The 19,371-nt window shown below is 46.4% G+C and overlaps 1 long non-coding RNA gene across 3 annotated transcripts in view; it reads left to right on the forward strand.

Annotated features, from left to right (window-relative positions):
* Nucleotides 1–19,371, forward strand: part of LOC106032840 (uncharacterized) — a 156,138-nt gene that overhangs the window by 99,294 nt on the left and 37,473 nt on the right. Inside the window, exon 1 of one of the 3 annotated variants that reach the window (XR_010834979.1) lies at nucleotides 9,012–9,710. The exons of the other annotated variants lie outside the window; for them this stretch is intronic. This is a non-coding gene — a long non-coding RNA (uncharacterized lncRNA). Of the gene's footprint in view, nucleotides 1–9,011; nucleotides 9,711–19,371 lie in introns of those variants that run through there. 3 annotated transcript variants of the gene reach the window in all.

The following is a 19,371-nucleotide window of genomic DNA, read 5'->3' on the forward strand; positions in this document are numbered from 1 at the left end:
AGCCAATCGATAAGAAGTTCTCCAGAAGAAATAAATGGGAGGGGGAGAGAGTTGCGTCTCTGCTCTGCTGTTATTGCTGGTTTTGCTAGTGTGTAACTGATTAGTCAGGTAGTGGCATGAAATTTTCTTCTCCACAATATTTATGTAAATTTAAATGCCTTTCAGAGACATCTTATTTAGATAAATAAATAATAGGGACTGAGATGAGCGGGGAGAATAGTTAAATGTTCTGAAGGTATTTGATCATGCAGGTTACTTCTGCATCTCAGAAATGCAATGAAAATAGACCTTTAACCCTTGTAGGACTGAATTTCCCTGACTTTTCCGTTCTGAATATAGGACAGGCACCTCAAAAATAAGAAAGGTAACTTGTTTTGCTTGCACACCTGCCCAGCTGGAAGAGGTAAAGAAGTTCACAAGTGTAAGGGAAGTTTTATTAAGGCATTTCTGATGACTTCATTGCAGGAAGGATACAGGCAGGAAAGAGGGTTGTGGATAAGTATACTGCAGAGAAGAGATGGGACAGGAGAATGGTCCAAGAGACCCAAGGGCAGGCTTGAGAAGAGGTGGCTGTTGAGAGAAAAGATCATTAGAAGGAGTAGGGCAAGCAAAAGGTTTATGGATATCACGCTTTGAGGTGTGTTGGGTAGCCATCAGTCTACGCCCTCAGAGATTCAAGCCCAGCAATACTTCCCTGACCAAAACAACCTCCCTGGCTTTCTGTTGCTATCAGTCAGAAGTAGCTTCGGATTTACGGTGGGATTTTAGGCTGTCAATCGAGACAATATTGTTCCCACCTCATGAGTGGGCATGGAGGCTCAAGGGTCTGAGGGTGAATGGGGTGTGGAGAAAAGACTGGGTCCCGCTGCAGGCCGTGACCCTAGCAGCTGATCCAAGTCATGGGCTCTGTTGTGTGGAGGAGATGATGGCGATGACTTACTGCTCTCTCCAGGAACTTTATTTGCATAGGAACGGGCGGAGGAGGACTGCAGTGTCCCTGCAGCATGGCCGTCACTACAAAGTACTGCCGGGGTTACATTTTCGTAGCAGAAGCATGCATATTAAAAAGGGCGTGTGTGCGTGGGGACGAGGGGGGACAGACACGTTCTGGCGTTTGTGAAACGAGCTGATAGATCGGAAACAATAGAGCCAAGGTCCCTTCTCCAAAGATGTATAAGGGGGCATTGGATGCCTGGAATCTCATTGTCTTGGGGGGTGGGGGGGTGTTCTTTTTCCTTTTTTTCCCTCTGTATGGATGAGAAAGGGGGCGGGGAGGGAGGCAGTCGCTCCGCCGCCGTGCTGGGTGCCAGGCTCGCTACTGCAGTATCGTACTCAATATTCTGATCACCTTGCGAGTCAAGGAGCCTTGTGGAGCCTGCAGTGGTGTCAGAGTGAAAAACGAGCAACGCCATCACGCTTGGGCAGGCGGTGGCTGCCTGCCCACACCGAGTGCTGGTCTGCAGTGTCTTCCTGCGATAGAAACCCTCTTCCAGCAGGGAGGTGGGCTGGTGGCTTGCTTTTCCTTCTGATGTGTATGTATAAGACTATGTGCCTTTGTGTTTAAATAAGACATTTCACTGTAACGGCTCGCGATACCAGAGGGTTGAACCCCTTGCCTTAGGGTCTTGGGTTCCTCCCATGATTTGTCGGTCACTTACAAATACGCAGAAAGGAGTGGGCTCTGTTGAATGTGTCTTTGGATGTGTTTTCTTCTCCCCTCTTTCTCTTTCTTTTACCTGATGAGTGAGCTGGTAGAGGCAGTTTCCCGCGGTGGAAGGCAGGAGGAATGCACCAGCACTTGTGTGTGTGTGTGTGTGCGCCCATGTGTCAAGGGAGAAGCAGGATTTTCGGTAAGGAGTTACTGCAGCGGTGAGTGCAATACAGACCCCTAGATGCTGCTAACCCAAACCCATTGTCTTTTGTTTTATTTATTGCGTGTGGCAAAGGCATTGCCTAGGCAACCATGATGCTTCTCCAGTCTTGACTGGCGCATTCTGCGTCATCCGGGTAGGATGCAGCAAAGCAGCAGAAGGAGCAAGACAAGTGCTGTTTGGCTCAAGATGCTCAGAGACTGATAGTGCTAGTGAGAGGCAACCAGGCAATCTGGGAAATGCTGCACGGGGCTTTTCCCACGCTGCACTGTGGAGGCGCTCGGAAGAGGTCTGCAGCACCCCCTTATTAGTGCGGAGCTGGTCGGGCACTCACGGCTCAGCTGAGGCTCTTCTGTTGCAGCCCACTCTTCCCCCCGGCATTTTGGTTGTGACATCTATCTCTGCACTGTTAGTACACATTGTTCTTCATTTCCAGCTGCCTCTGCTCTGCCAGGATGGGTTTGTACCATCTCCAGGGGCAGACACAGAGGGAGTGACTGGTTGCCTCTTAGGTTACGTGTTCTAATATATTAGCCTTTGCTCTCAGTGCAGATGCAGCACAGATTTCTTAGGTAAAAATAATTCTCACTGTTATGGCTGGAGGACCATCTAGTTATGAAGGCTTGTGATGGTAAGTTCAGGCCTGACCCACAAATAAAATAATCCAATCGCTCAGATACCCATAGAGAACAAGCAAGTAACGCCCTCTTAGAGCTGTATTAATGCCAGCAAACCCTCCCTGCATGGATACTCTCCGTGAGATCTGTGCACTGAGTTTGGGAGAAGGTTCCCAGTACCAAGGGAATTTCTACTGTGACCTGATCAGTGCAGGAGTGCCTGCACAAGGCATGGTTAAATCCCAGATACTGCAGTCATCTACCAGGTTCTGGCAAAGCCAGCTCTGAACTGCAAGAAAGAAAAGGATGGCATATCCCTCTTACCAGGGTGGTTATCAGTCTATCCACCTGTCTTTCTATCTAGAGAAGGAAAGAGAGAAAGAAGGAGAAGAAAAGAGGAGAAACATACTATTATTTTCTCTTTAGCTGCAGGCGCCTGGAAATCATTCTGCACATTAGTTTATTACAACTGGCTCAGACTAATGGAACCGTGATGATGTATAGTCATGGGACCAGGAATTGTTTTATTAAAAGTGTTGGCAGATATAGCTAAAAATTTAAGCTTGCTAGCCATTTCTGTCTTGGGATAAAACTCACAATGAAAGGTGGCATAAAAGTTTTACTGCTTTGTGTACAGGTCACACGCAAATCAGCTTTCTGGCAAAAGAACATAAAATGTTCCACAATGCAGAATTGCTCTCACGGGGGAGTTCTGAATGTCCCATTCACATGCATTTTTTTTCTGAGGAAATCCCCTTGGGTCCAAGCATAAAGATGAAATGTTTTGAATTTTTAAAGCTTATGCACAGCTTTTTCCTGTGTTTTCTTCAGCTCCTTTTCATTTTTTTTTTTTCATTGAATGCTCACAGCTTTTCCACCAGCCTATGGTGGTATCAGCTTAGAAACTCTTCCTTCAGGCTTGCCTCTCTGTTCTCCAGACTGGGTGCTACCAACAAATTCGTGCCTCTTCCAAGTCAGCATTGTATTCTATGGAAGTAAGGTGAGAAGAGAAAATAACATTTATTTTTTTTTTAATTTTTTTTGTGAGTCAAAAGTGAAGCCCTTTCCAAAATATTCAGTATGGTCTATCTGAAACATTTTATTTCACCCACAACGAAAGACTGTGTTTTGTTTTCCGTCATTTAATCTTAATTTAATTTTTAACAATATTTCCATCCTTTGGTTCCAAAACAGAAAGAAATCTCTATATAATGTTGAACTGAAATGTATTATAAACTCCTAAATGAGATTTTCTGGGGGTAAATAGTGAATTAAAATGTTTCAACAGTGGAGAAAAAAAAAAAAAACATTTTTTCATTCATGAAAAATCATTCCCTGAGTCTTTTTACCCCATCTGCCTTCAAGAAAGGAGGATGTATATTGTCATCTCGGTGGCTAGATGAAATGTTGATGCACACGGGGAGGATGGGAGTGAGACGGGAGCAGGCACCTCTCGCATCTGAGCCGCAGCCAGCAGCAGGTTAGCCCTGACCCGGAGCATCGCCAGGGTGGGCTGGCACTGGGCGCACAGCACTCGAGACGATCTTGTCAAAACAGGCTGCTCAAGGTTTGTCGTGATGGGAATTTTATGGAGGAGACAGGAGGCCCTCGGGGGGAAAGGCGTGCAGCTGGTAGGCAGCCAGGTAGGCACCTTCATCTCAGGTGGATAGAAGCATGTCCTACATGGCTGGCTACCAATGCTGGCTATTTTCTGACCATAACCATAGCCCTGATGCTGGGCTTAAGGCCAAAGAAATGCACTTGGGTATTAGAAAAAAGTGTGTTCCACCCACTCCTCACTCACGTCTGTGCATGGGAAGAGAACAGGTGACTTTTTATTCCAGAAAGATGCATGGTCAGAGGGTGTCCCACTCTCGATCGAACCTCCACCCTGTACCAAGAGAAAAAATATTATTTTCTGGGTTTGTTTTTCATCTGTTTTTAACCTTCCCTCTTGACAAATGAGTGAAGTGAAGTGGAGAGAGAAACCCAAATTAGTAACAGGCTGCAAGCATGCCCATGGGCAGCACGTGGCCGAGGGGATGGGAGAGGGAATGTTGGCCAGCGGGTGCAGGCACCCAGCTCCCAAGGTGAAGTCGTCCTCCCGAGTGCAGGCAAGTTGTGTGTGAGATCAAAACCTCCTCCCTGTTGGGAGAACAGTGCTGCAGTCTTCCTCTGACCCCACTTTTCACCATTTTGCTCCGCTAGGTTGTAGGGCTGATGGAAGGGAAGCGAAGCTAATGAGGAATGTAGGCGTGAGATGCTTTTGTGAAGGAGACTACTGCAGCACCTCCAAATATATCCAGATTCCTCTGCCTCTCTAGTTCCCTGGATACTTGTTCATTTAATTGCTCTTCTCTGGCAGGTAGGGGGACCACCTGTAGTTCCAAATGTTTTACTGACTCGTATGACTTGTATTTAATATGTAAGGTCAGACCATAGCCTCAGCTCCATGCCCTTGGCACTGCTCCAGCGATGCAAGGAGGAGACACAGCTGATATAAAGAGTTAAATAGATGTTTTCTTGCATAAATAAGCAGAAAGCTGGAAGGGAACGGCCAGGCCAATCTGCAATCCAATAAATCTGAAGGTTGAATCACAAAGAGCTGCTTTTGAGCAGCACAAATCACAACAAGCCGATAGCTGCTCTGTCCAGCACTCCCAGGACGATGGGCAGTGAAGGAAAAGGAGTAAAGGTGACCCAAATAACACTTTACGGTACCTTTCCTGTTCAAGATGTCTTTAAAAAAACATTGTATTTTGTTGTGTCACAACTTCACCTCCAGTCACTTTAGTGCTCAGCACTGACTCATCAGAAGTAAGGAGAATTGGTAGCTCTGGTGTAGTTGTACCTATTGGGAAATCCTATAGTCTCGGATAGTGAAGTGCATCTTGTTTATTTCTGAACTATCCTGCAGCAATACATAGATCTTTAGGTGAGAAACATGGCTCCAAAGGACTTTTGGAAAGGTTGTACACATGCCTCTCTGACAACAATGACCAGAGACACACTCCAGAAACTGGTCTAGATGAGAAAAACAGCACCAGCGTTTGGTCGGATTGCTTTTAGGATGTGGGATGCAAGCGTTGTTCTTGCAGTTCTGTCGTGAAACCTGCATCCTAGCCGTGGTATTGCTTTATTCTGCTTTCCTCTTGAAAAACCAGGCAGACACCAGGCTGCTGTCAGACTGCCATGGGCTGGCGCGATACATCTCCAGCACGTCCACTCGGCTGACTGCGGGGAGCTGCGCTTCCAAACCTACCCATAAAACCACCGCAGCTGCTGTCGCTGTGACCAACAGCAGCAGTGCACGCCGGCTCCGAGCTGAGGAGGCTTTTGGGACAGACCCTGCCCTGATTCGAGCGATTCATGCCTGAATAATGTCCTTTCACTTCCAGGGAGAGGCAGCGCGACAGGCGCATGCTCTATCTGTTGTGACATGGAAACTCGGCATCAGCTGGGCAAGGGAATTTGTGCAGACCGGGGACTCCAGTTTCACTCCGAATGTGGCAGGGCTGTGTAAATAAATAATCCTAATCTGCATAATTATCTCTTTTTCTGGAATTCATCACATAAGTCAGGCTGCTATCAAGGGATGCTGCTTGTGGCATTCACACATCCAAAGCTCGGTTCTTCCTGGCCTCCCTACCCAGGCACTTTGAGAGGGGAGACAATTTTGTGCATTTTTCAACATCACACGTTTTCTTCTGAGGAAGATCAAATGCTTGTATCATTTTCACCAGAAAAATGCTGTCAACGGCAGACTTCCAGTGGTGATTGAAAGTGTGAATTCTCATGCAAACTGATTCTTTTGCATACAGTCATCTGGGAGCCGGGCCTTTGATTTTCATTTATTATTCTCCCTGGCAGCATGTTCAGTCAGTATGCAGATTTCCTTCTTCATTCAATTTTCAGTGGATGGGAAGACTACAATTAGTTGTATTATCATCAGTGTGAATAAAAGAGGAACAGCGAACTGGATCTTTATGAGACTGCAGTTGCAGTGGGAAGATGTGGATTCATTTCACACTGGTAGGATGTGAACAAAAGCTTCAGGCCAAGTGAGTTCAGCACCTCATCATCTTCCTCCTTTGAGGAACTTTTTCTTTTTCAGCCCTGCTCCCCGAGTCAGCCTAATATATGGGGAAATCACTGGTTGAGACAGAATTACATCTTGAAAAACTGACAAGGACAGATAAATTAACACAGAGGTAAACTGGCTGGAGAAGAAGCCAAAAGGCGATGAGAGGAGGCTGTTGCAGGCTGGGCTTAAGTATGCTTTTGATGATGCCTCCCAGCTGAGCACAGCTGATGTGGGACCTACGTGCTAAAGTGCACAGCTAAGAAGCTGCTTGTGCTGCAGGGCTGGAGATAAGCACAACAGGCAAAAAGATACTTCTCTGTTTCACCAGGAGGATAAATGCATTCATTGCACTAGCAGGTTTTTAAGGGGTTGTGTAAGGAATTAAATTTTCCTTTCTAAGGGTCTTGATTTGCAGGGTTTGGATTGAATTAAGCTTGTTGAGAGGAGGTTTCAGATTGTGGAGTCTGTCTGTTCCCATGCATTGTGTCAAAGGTAGTTTAGGTGTTAAGTTACTGGCTTTGCTCTGAAGCTGCTGGGATCTCCAGGCCCCACATTCACATATTGGAGTTGAATTTGACACCTCCCTTGGTTAGAAAAACTGTTATTTCCTCCTGATTTATAAGAAAAACAGGGATTTGGGAATTGACCCTTTCCATACAGTCGATAAATCAGGGTAGAAAAAGAAATTAAAGAAAGAAGTTTTCTGTTGTCTGTATGCTGGAACATTATTAATTCACCATTTGGGAAAACCTGGTAATGTTATCAGCTTCATTAGCTGATACCTCCATGGCTAAGTAAGTCCTCTGGCAGCAGCATACTGTGACTCCTCATATTGTTGGGCATTCCCAAGGTGCAGATTAGCTGAGTCTCGTGTCCCCTGCCTGAGGCCACAGGGATGCAGCATAACTTCACATAAACCATAGTAAAGAAAAGATGTTCTTCCAGAAGCAACCAAATGCAGGAGTCAAGTAATTTCCAGTGGCTTTACTCAAGACTAACAAGGAGTACGATGGCTGCATGCTAACCCCACTGTAACCCACCTGCCCTCAGAACACAGAATCAGAGAATATCCTGAGTTGGAAGGGACCCACAAGGATCACCGAGTCCAACTCCTGGGTCCCCAAAGGACCAGCCAAAAAATCAGACCAAGTGTCTGAGAGCATTGTCCAAACAACGTCTCTGTCTTTGTTTTTGCAAAACAAGCAGGATGCACCTGGCTTCCAGACTGTGGCAGTGTATAGGATTGGGTTCATATGGGAAGGACAGACAGCAGACAGCATGATTAAGGGCTGTTTTATTAGGAAACCAAGCAAGATGAGAAAGCTTACTTCCAGTAGGAAAATCCTCCAGCTGACTATACGCACTTTGACTTCACCTGTCCTTGTTAGGGACTTTCTTTCTCTGTGGGCCTGGTACTGCTGGTTCACCTCAGTTTGGCTCTGTAATGTGTTTTTGCTACCCTAATTTGGGCATTCTTCACAACCATCCCTGACGAATTCTGTAAAATATGGACTACTATCTCATTAAAGGATAGCTTTTTAATCACTAGCATCTTCATCCCTCCCTTTTGCCTTAGCTGGTGATACCACAAGCTAATTAAGCAGTGCAATTGAAGAGCTGTTTTTTGAAACTCCAGTTATTCCAATTAATTAACGTGAGTACGGATTATACCAACTAATCACACCCAGTCCAGTGGCAGGGTATTTGAACATAGCAGGAGACCATTCATGGTATATTTCTATTTTAGTTTCATGTTTGGATATGTACCAGTCCCCAGATCAAGTCTTTGAAGATGGGTCCTAGCAAAGCCTGCGTGCCTGAGTGCATGGCATGGTTAGCCTGCTCCTCCTGCCTACAGAGGAATCGAGTCTCTGCTCCTCAGCTGATAGTGGGTAACCTTTCACTCCTGCCTCGTGCCCACTGCTTCCCAAATTTGATCACTTGCACCTTCTATTGCTCTGATTCTGAGGTACCAAATAATTGTCCCAAGAGTAAGTTTTGTGGGTGTTCAGTTGAAAGTGGATAAGATAAGGCATTTTTTCCATCAGATCCCATTGATGAGGTCATACTAAGTCTCATGATGAAGTGGTGTGAGTAATCCTTCCCTTTCATTAATGAGTTTGACCAAGGTAGAGCCTCCCATCAACACTGATCCATGATGATGACTCTTTCATCTACACCATTTTCCCTTTCTCCTCAAGCAAGGCCACTCAGGAGGTGCTCGTGAATGTGGGATTTTTTGCTCAGAGAGGCTTTTTCCTCGCAGTGCTGCATGAACACTGGCCAGCAATGAGACCTCGCAGGCAGGTCAATGCTAGTACCTTCTATTTTCAGAGACCAGAGTCACAAAGGGAACAGCAGACAGTGACTTAGTAAAGCAGTGGCTGAAGGAAACCACAACCTCAGGATCCTCTGGCACTGAACAATTTAGACGTGCACTCATGCACATGTGTGTCTCTTAATCCCACAGTCCCAGCCCTGGACCTGCCTGCTCCTTTCTTCCCATCCCCTCTTCCACTTCTCTGCCTTCAGCCTCTTCCCTGCTGCCAGTCGGCTGTCCCTGCGTTCGTCAGAGCTGTTGCAGCAGCAGGGTGCCGCGTGCCAGGAAAGATTATTCTTGACTGGTTGCCAAGTCTCTTGCTTTTGCTCTGGCACGCAGATAAAATGTTAATAGGGCCGAATGCATTCGACACAAAGGGTGAAACTGTGTGTTCCAGGCACAGAGCCTTTGCCATCCATTTAGCATCAGCTAAACTGGATCCTTCCAGTTCATTTTTGCTTGCTAAAGAGGAGCTGACCAGGGATTTTCAGGCTTGACAGAACCTGGACAGGGATATAAGCGTCTTGTGACAAGCAGCTTAAGCAACACCTTCTTCTTTCTGATAGGTACACAAAGACAACATTTCTTTCCCTGAGGATGAGTCTGGAATTCTTCTTTTTGCTGGAAGATTTTGACGTCAGAGTGGGAAGATCTCAGTGAGAGCACTACGCAGTAGGTTAAAATGTGGTCTGAGTTCAGCCCTGATCGTGGCCGCAAGCAATGAGCCTTCCCAGCAGGATGAGCATTGGCTGAGGTCAGCCCAGGGCAGGAGGAGATGCCCGTGTTCACCGTTCTTCACAGCACGGCTTGGGGCATGAGTAAGTACTGCTCAGACTCAGTCAGACAAGTCTCTCCAGGTCTCGCCAAAGAAGGAGGTCAGAACTTATCACATTCGATGTCACCAACCGAGCAGGAGAGGAATGTTCTTAATTAAGCCCTTGTGAGGCTGTATCTCCGTGTCTCTGTAATGACAGGATAGCTTTGTTTTATTTTGGTCTCTTAAGGGGAATTTCTGCCTGAAACTCTTCTGAGTGAAAATTGTTTCCTTTGAAAGTCCGTAATGGAGATCTTCCTCTGTACGTTTCAGATGCGGATTATGTCCTGCCTCTGGAAAGTTCCTTTATTTAGTCACTCTCACTCAAACCACAGAAGGCCATGCACATGCAGAAGCCATTTAAACAAGATGCTGCCATGTGAGCAAGGAAAGTCAGGGAGGGCTGAACTCACCCTGATAGCTTCACCGTGGTACCACAGCACTGCCAACCACACAGAGCACGGGCTTAGACATGTAGACTGTCTACCTGTCTACATGTCTTACAGGCATGGTGAGGACAGATGACCAAAGCTGAGATCGGCTGCAGCAAGAGGAGCCCAATAACAGGTTTCTTCTGTAGAGGAGCAGATAATTTTGCTGCATAGAAGCACATAGTTGACCAGTTTCCATTGGTAATTATCATGCTCTCAAGGGAAGGGTATTTTTAATGGGGACGTGCATGCTTTTGCAGACTGTATGCAGTTTTTCTCTTCTTTCCCTCTCTCTCCACAGTACACAATAAACCCATCGTAAGATTTATTAATGAACTCTCTTGGTGATTTCTCAGAGTACTTTATTTAGTTGGAAATTTCTCTAGGGGCTGGACCTAGCGTACACTGAAATCAGTAGAAAATTCCCACCAATTTCGATAAGCTGTGGGTAATGCCTGCGCTTAACTAGGGAAAAGGAAAAGCTTGGATTGTGCTGTGGGCTGGGACCTGAGCACAGTTCCAGCATGGGGATGGGCAGGAAGAAGCTTGGAGGCTTTATTTATTATTTGCATTGTGATCTTCCAGAGGATTCCCCGGATCAGGCACAGTGCAATCAAAAAATGAAAACTCCAAAGAGCTACGCTCTTAGCTTAGAGCAGGCAAATATGTGATGAATGTGGAGTGGCTTGTAATAACTTGGAGCGGGTAGGGATCTTCCAAGGGAATACAGTAATTGAAATATTTCTCACTTGGTTCAGGCAAGAAAGAGGCAATATTTAACATGTTAACCTATTAGCATCCACTTAAGCGTTATTAAGGGACAGAGTGAGAACTCAGAGCTCTTAAAATCCTGCCCAGGTTGCTTCTGAGTTTTCTGGACTGGCCTGACAAGGTTGGCAGAAGTCAATCTCTAGCACTCGCTGCAATTAAAAAAGGTCATCTCCCTGGGATGCAGGGAGAATTTGAATGATTATTGAGTTCAGAAACGAGCTTCAGGAGGTGATGGGAAAAGCAAGTAGGAGCTGTAGATGGCAGTAGTCTTTGTTGTTTTAAAAAACCTCTCCCTCCCTTCTCCCCGTGATTTATTCAGCATTGCTAGCCAAATACTGCATTAGAAGAAGTTACTGGCTGAACACGTCCTAACAGTGTGGTTTGGTTACTTGAATACTGGGATAACAATAAGCAGCTCCCCTACGTGTGTGAACATTTCGAGTCTTCTTGGGTTCCTCTGTTAAGGGGTTCGTCTGCACTGCAGTTACATGATGCCGGGGCATGTATCATTTGGGCTGATGCCACCGGTCACCCCGGGGAGCATGCCAGGCTTAACCACAGGGGGCAAAATCTTCTGGTTTTGGAGCAGTAAAGCTGCAGTCTCGGATCTCAACAGCTTCTGTAGTGGAGCTACAGTGTACCCACAGTGCTGGGTGCATGTAGCTGGTGATGGTTTGTTGCTCTTGCTGGTGCTCCTTGGTCCCTGCATCGAACGCTCACTGGCTGTCCTGCTCTGCTGCCTCTTCGGAGCCACTGCATGGCCTCTTTGTAGTCATCAAAGCCTCCTGACTGCTCAGCATGCTTTCTGCCCTGCTGACATCGGGCTCCCTTTGATATTAAATGAGTCTCTTGTCTTCAGAGCTCATCCGGAGATAGTCCATGGAGGGCCTGCTGCCCACCAAGATGCACATTTCTTCACAGCCTTCTCCCTTCTCACAACCCTACCCCTTGGGAGTTCTCCAGACCTGTCTTTTATACAAAGAGGAGTGGGGGGCATGTTTATAGGGAAGCCAGTTCCCCATAGAATGGATGCAGGATTATTGCTACTTCATCACCCAGAGTACCTAGGTGTCACGGTAATTACTTCAAAGTGTAATCACTGAGTAATCAACAGGCAATATAATTACTACCTGGATACAGAATATGTAATTACTGTGTTATGTAGCAATAGGGTATTTGCCAAGCATATCTTTCTTAGTTACCAAGTAATTTAAGAGAATTTACATGGTATTTGTGTCTGAGAGACAGGAAAAAATCACCCAGCTGGGATCTCTGCAGAGGCCTATAAACTTTCTGCCAGCAGGAGTTGAACGCTTTCCCAAGACAAGACACATTGGAGGAATTTGCTTTCTGCCTTCTTTTTCTTTACATTACAAAAGTTTGCTGGCTGCACGGCATTACTGGAAGGAGCATAATCATTAGTGTTTAATTAACCGCTTACTTGGGATTCTTGGGAGGTGAAAAGTTTTCCTTAATTTCCTGCCATGTGGGACCTTTATGGCAGCCATGGGAGTAGATCCTTCCAGAAAGGAGATAAATGAAGAGAGAACCAGTCACTTAATGAAAGAGAAACAAAGACAAAATAGACTTTCCAAGCTTTGAATCCCCCAAATGCCCCAGTCTCCATCAGAACCTGGGCACAGAGCATCCCACCGGGACCGAGCATGTGGGACCCCTGACAACACGGGGGAAGGACGTGGCTCCAGCCCGTGTGTCACCGAGCACAAGGCTTCACAGGGACCCCTCCTCCATGGGACGGATGCCTTTTGTCCAAAAACTTTGTAAGCTCACTCAGAAGTCGGTTTCAGCAGGATTTCTGCTCTACGAGTGAGAGCTGTACTGCAGTGGCAGCAGTAGGGAACAACAAAATTTATGGCTGTACCTATGCTAATGACCCGCAATAACAAAGCAGTCATTTTTTTTCACGTAGCCTCTGTTAAAGCACAGTGGCATCTTTCCCCTTTCTCTCAGTAGGAGAGTGGATGGTGTTTACTAACTCTCCTCCTTTCTGCTCTTGGAAATGCCCTGCTATGGTAAATTATAGAAGGCAGCCCCGTTGGAGCTGTATCCTCATTTACACAGAGACAAGAAGGGGTTGGGGGGAAAAGGGGGGGCAGTAGCAGACAACATACATCACTGAGGTAGCTCTTTTATCATGGCACTTGGCCTTAATTACGTTATATCTCCCTCCCAAGAGAAATCTCTGACACTTTGGGCTTTCATAAAGTAATACATTATCTTCTTTTTCATTAAATAGTAACTACTCATTAGGGCAATTTAACATTTTGCCTTTCCTTCATCTTGTAAGGGAGTTGTGCTCCTGCACATTCAGAGTATAAATAGACCAAGGTGTTGGTATTTTATCTACAGAAAAATTGAATACCACCAAAATAAAACAAAATAAATAAAATAAAATAAAGAAGTTAGATTCTTCTCCGATAGTTCTTATTTTGCAGCATTCCCTTTTGGGTGAGTTGTTCTTTTGTAACGATACCTTGCAGCCAATGCTAAAAAGGTAAGCCACAACCACCAAATGTAAAACGAACCTGGCTAATCCTTTGCATTCAAACCATCCCTCAACTGCCTATTGATAAATACGGCTTATGCTCTAGTCCCAGTGAATGCAAATACAGTTTGCTGAAATAGCTATCCTGGCTACTTCTCATTATCATGCTTTTATTGCCAGGGATCCTGGAGCTTTTTAGCAGCTACCAAATCAATAACGCTGTGACATTCATACATTTTGCATTGCTGCTGTGCATGGTACAGCATGAAAGTCTGTGCTTCTCAGGGGCTATACTTGATACCGGCACTTGTGCACTCATATCATCCTTTTCATCTACAGTTTACAGATCTTTATTAAGATTTACAGTGCTACAGTGAAGTGAGTCTTTACGTCTGGGCAAACTGAGATGGCCAGATGTTAGAGGGAAGGATTTCAGAAAAGCTCAGGCTTTTTGTTAAAAGCATTCAGCTCCCAGAGCAAGGGACTCCTTGGCAGCCAGGCTGCTTCGCAGGGAAAAGCTGTCTTCCTCTGAAGTCAGTGCTGGAGCCAGAGACTGCAACCCAGGAGTTCTGACACCTGACTTCGGTGACATTCCCTTCTCCTCTTGTTCCATTTTTGGGACATTTCCTAAAAATACTGCCTTTTAGAGAATCTGTTGCCCAAGCCTTTAGCTATTAACTGGGGAGGCTTTCCCTTACAGACTTAAAAATAACTAAATTAATAGCTATTTACTAAACAACAAAAAGTAACAGAATAAATACAATCAATTTGATTCACTCCAGCTTCCGGAGACACTGTGCTGGAGACAAGGAGGCTTCCAATTTCCTACATGAGTCACCATGTTCTTGGATTCAACCTATCAAACTATATCAGCAAATCATATTATATAATGTAATGTAACAAGACACAACTGCCTGTGTTTAACCTAGAAAAGATTAAAAAACATGACCTACCACGGTCATTGGGCTGTCCTGGCAAAATTGTCATTCTCTTTTCCATCCAGCTGTCCACCCCTGCTGTCCTCCCCAGCCTGCTATGCTGGAAGAAAACCTGTCATTTTTAGGAACAGAGATCTGAGCAGTCCTGGTGATGGGGAAGGAAATCCTGCTTGTGCCCCTTCTCCGTTTTGGAGGCTCACAGTTCTGGGGTCAAGTCCTTTTTTTTTTTTTTGTTTTTGCTTTATAGCTATTCAGAACCAGTTTTTCGTAGTTGAAAGCTGAAGCACCAACTGTGGCATGGGCAGGAAGGCTGTTTTACTGTGAGCGCTGCCTTTTTCTCAGTTCAGTTAAACACATGCAAAGCAGATGAAAAAGGGATGTAAGGAGGTGATGAGAAGCCTTTCTCCTCAGCTCTGGCCTGTGGGGAATGCCAGTGGTACACTGGGGGAAGCAAAAAGAGGTGTGTGAGTGCAGCTGACATCAGTGTGGGGACAGGTGGTCACCTCTGGTCTGCCCAGGGCCACGTCCCAGCTGGCCTCGATCCTGGAGCTTTTTACTAATTGCTGGCCAGTGCGAAACAGGAGCTGTTCCGGGTATTTCTGAGAGATGAAAGCTGCAGCTAAGGTGCAGCTCCCAGTGCCCTTTTCCTTTTGCTGTTTGCAGTTTCCTTTTGCTGTTGCAGGCCTGGCTGCAGGGGCAGTGTCTGAGGATGGGAAATGGTGGGAGGAGTGGGGCTCAGTCTCTTGGCAGTGAAAAACAACACATTTGTTTGAGGGGCAGAGACTGAGCAGGAGGAAGAGGAGAGGAGCAAGGTGAAGCTTTAAGGATGGCTGGGAAAATTGTGCCTTAGAAATAAGTTCAAGGGACAAATGTTACTGAGCAGAAGGGGCATTACTGCGTGGTCTGGCAGGGCAGGAAGGAATCAATGGAAGGAGCCAGTTCAGGCTTCTTGTGAGCAAATATTACAATAATGTGCCTTCCCACAAAGCCATTACGGAGAAATGTCTCAGGAGAGGAGATTTTAATGTGTTTCGGCAGGAGGTAAATGATCCTGTGCTGATGGAGGCTGTCACCTTCTCGGTGCCAGCATCCTCCATGAGCAGCCAGTCTCCCAGCAAAGCCACAGATAGCCCTTTATGAGACAGCACGGAAGCTGGCATAATACTGCTTTGCTACCAGTTACATAAAAATAAATAAATAAATAAAAAATTGGGCAGTTGAAACCACCAAAAAAGCCCCAAGAACAAAAACAGCAGAAATATTCTCAAGCTGTACTGGAGCAGAAAGTAATTAAGAAATATTTCATATCTCCAAGCGGCCCTGAAATTTTTATTCCTGTACATGAAGCTCCGTAGGCTCCTCACGGGCTTCTGTTGCTGCTGTGTTTCAGTGCAATAAATCCTGTTGCCTTTGCAGCCTGACAGCCAGCCCGGGATGTGATCAGAAAACCAACGGGAGCTCGCTGTGAGGTTTAGTCCTTGCCTGCATTGAGCCTGCTTATATCAGCCGAGGTGTGCTCCACGCACATACCGGTGTAGCAAAATGCTGACCTTTCTTGGGAAGGTGAAGATCAGAAAAGGTGGGGCATGGGGTGAAAAGGAGGGATGGAGGGAGAGCGGGAGTTCAGACAAAGAAGCTCCCAGCTGCACTGTTCCCATCCAAAACCCAAGAGACTCACTCAGCCTGAGCCCTGTGAGTATTTATGGCCCTGTCCAGGCCGACAGACCCAGAATGGAGCGTATCTGGCGATAAATAACGGGAGGTTTTAATCTCGGCGAGCTGTCTCGGTGCCTCCCCGGCACGGCGCAGGCTGGCAGGACACAGTCCTGAGCTGTGCTGGGCTCTGGGTGTCCTCAGGTGCACCCGCAAGGTAGCAGCCAGGGGCAGTCACCCCAGCGATGTAACACCAAATGTCCTCCGCTCTGGCAGCTGGCGTGGGAGGGAAGCAGAGGTGGGAGCAGTTTTTTTTTTTTTATCTCCTTCTGCTGATCATAAATGAAAGTATTTATATAAATTGTGACCCTGATAGTTTCTAAGACCATTGTCATTAACTGCAAGAAAACCCCTTGTTCTACCTTTGGAGTCTACAGGCTTAATTCTTCTAGGTCTCAAGCATGGGAAATCCCCTTCGCCCACTCCCACCCATCAATCTTATTCTCCACAAAGTTCAGAGAACCGCCGGCCTTGTGCTTTGCTACCTTAAAGGAGCCCAGCAGAGCAGTCCATCAGCCGGCAGCCAGAGCAGGAGCAGCTGTTAGCAGCCGAACCCTTCGGTCGCACACACGCAGGGCAGGGACGAGACTTCTCTGCTCCCTCAGCCTGCGGGTGATGGGGATGTGACTTTGTGAGCCAGGCAGGCTCCACCAAGCCTGGTAACGAGTCAGGTCGCAGGTCGAGAGTTCGCTTTTCTTGCTTTTTCTCACATTTGCCATCAGGTGAAACATATAAGAAGTTTCTCTGGGGGAATGACTCCATCCTTTTTTCTTTTTTTTTTTTTTAGAAGAAAAGTCATAATTCCACATTGCTTTTGGATAAGAGCAAACAAAAACTTCATTATTTTTAAATGAAGGCTTCATTTGCATTGTAGCATTATACTATTTCTTCTTTCAGCTTTCATTTTTGCAGGCTAGTATATTTTAAGGTAAAAAAAATATTTAGGGCAATTCAGCAATTCAAACAGGATATTTAATTTAATTTTATTTATTATTATTTTTCGGAGAAACATTGTCAAAACTGAAAGCTTTTCTTTAAGTGGTTTCCTGAGTCTCACAGACTCTATTTTTTTCCTAAAAATCTTGAATTGGAGGGTGCTCAGGAACCTTCATGCTATGGCTGATTTTATTCCTCTACAAAGCGTCCAGAGCATAAACGAAGCAATTTGGACCTGGAAATGTTTCTCTTGAGGTTTTCACTTGAGGGATGTGGAGGAAGGCAGGAGCCCCGCAGCCTGGCGGGAGGTGCAGACTGAAGGGTGCTTCTCCTGCCTGCGCTGTAACCTCGGCTTCTTCCTGCCGCGCCAGCTGCATCGCCGACCTGCCGCAGCTGCTGACCAACTGGCACGGCCAGGGCTCCCTGGTGAACGCAGGCAGCTGCTGTGCTTATGGTCTTCCTCCTATCCCCCAGAGCACTGATTCAATGAGACCAACTAAATCCGTCTCTTTTCTATTATTTCCTTTTCCCCTCTTTGGTTTCCTTTTCCTTCCTTTTTTTTTTTTTTCTCTTTATGTTTTCTTTCCCTTCTTCCTCTCATGCATGAACAATGGCTGTCTGATCTATTCAGAGGTTTGGCCCTAAAAAGTAACCTTCAGTTAACTGCTCACATAACTTGCCTGTCACTTCTGATAACAGTCAGGGCATCGTTTTTGCAAGTGTTCAACGGTAAAATTACTGCTTTGCTCTTGTCAAGCAAATGAGCCCTGAGGCTGGTATGAGAACCATTAATGATCACGCCGCAGTGGGATCGGTGCACTGGGCAGCCTGCAGAAGCACCGCTTCTCGATTCGCTCTGCCCCTGCCGAGCAGTTGAGGTTTAATTAACCCGCATTAATGCCTGCTGGAATAGCATTTTCCATGCTTCCTTTTTCAGGGGGTCAAATAGAGCTGGAGACAGCTGCTGGTGTCTCAGGTGCCCTCTGTACGTGGCTGGGATCCTAGAAATGTTTGCGTCTGTGGTGTAGGAATAAACTCTGCTTATTATGCTTGTAAAAACTGGTGGCTATAGCCTTGGGCTTTGCAAGCCTTGCTGTGCTGCTGGAGAGAATTATTGAGAGAACATAAAAACGCTACAGCTCCTGGTGCTGGGGTGCATGACTGTGGTCCGTGATGTGTGTTTGTAGGGACAGCAGCGTGCTGCGGCTCTGGATTTGTCTGCAGAGGGTGTGTGGGTGTTTCAGTTCTCCAGCAGTTATGTCTTCCATTTATATCTACACAGCAAACTAATTAAGTTTACTTTCTAATGGCAAAGAACCCCGAGAATGTGATTTGTCTTGCTGAGACTGCACCCAGGCAGTGTTAGAAGTGTGTGCAGCTACCACAAGAACAGCAGCTCGCATCGAGAGCTTGATGCTGTCGTTACTTTGGTGATGAGCACCAGGCAGAGGGAGGTGACAACTCCAATTCTCTCACTGAAGTTCAAGAGGGCTCCAAGCTCTTGAAGGCAAGAGGCAGTATGTAAAAGCAGGGCTCATTCACAGGTATTGGGGGTGCCCCGTTAGGGTGCTGAGCCTTTGGAGATGGAGCCCGGCAGCCCTGCAGGTGGGTGAGGTCCTTGTTTGTCGGCCTCTTGGTGGCAGGGTGGGCACCCCAGGCCCTTTTACGTCCCATGTGTGGTGCTCCCAGCAGCCAGCAGTGGTTCCTCGGGGGCTTCCCCAGGGGAAATCACCAAGGAGGGGAGTGAAATCAGGGATCAGGCCCTGCTCTGGTCAACTTTTGTTCTTTTTTATTCTGATGGGCTCTAACACACTGGCACTGCTTTCTGGCAACAGGAATCTTAATGCAGCTCTTGACTTTGCATACTTTTTACTGCTTTTCTGAGAAGATTTGCAGTCATAGAATATCCTGAGTTGGAAGGACCCACAAATGTCATAGGATCTGACTCCCGGCTCCACGCAGGACTACCTAAAAATTAAACTGTGCTGTTGGATGGAGAGAGGTCCTGTTTATTGTCTAATTCATAGCCTTGTGACCCTGCTGGCATCTATGTAGGAACTGGGCACAGTATAATCTGCACATAGGGCAGGGCTGATGTGGTGCTTTATAAGCAACTTCAGGACGGTCCCAGAAGGGGACTGGAGTGTGTGGTCAGATAAAGCTCCTTTGACTTTGGCTGCATTGTTGGAAGGGTCTCTAAACAATGTATGAAGGACCGGAGACTCTTAGGACAGGGGCTAATGCCTTGGTGTGAACTTCATGAGCTGCACTGCTGAAATCTGATGTACCTTTTTGGAAGACTCTGAGCAGGTCAGTTGGTGTGCTGGGATGTGTGGACATTAAGGCACAGCCTCTGTTCTCTGGGGGAGC

The sequence above is a fragment of the Anser cygnoides genome, chromosome 14 (genome assembly GCF_040182565.1).
Source record: "Anser cygnoides isolate HZ-2024a breed goose chromosome 14, Taihu_goose_T2T_genome, whole genome shotgun sequence".
NCBI classification, from domain to species: Eukaryota; Metazoa; Chordata; class Aves; order Anseriformes; family Anatidae; genus Anser; species Anser cygnoides.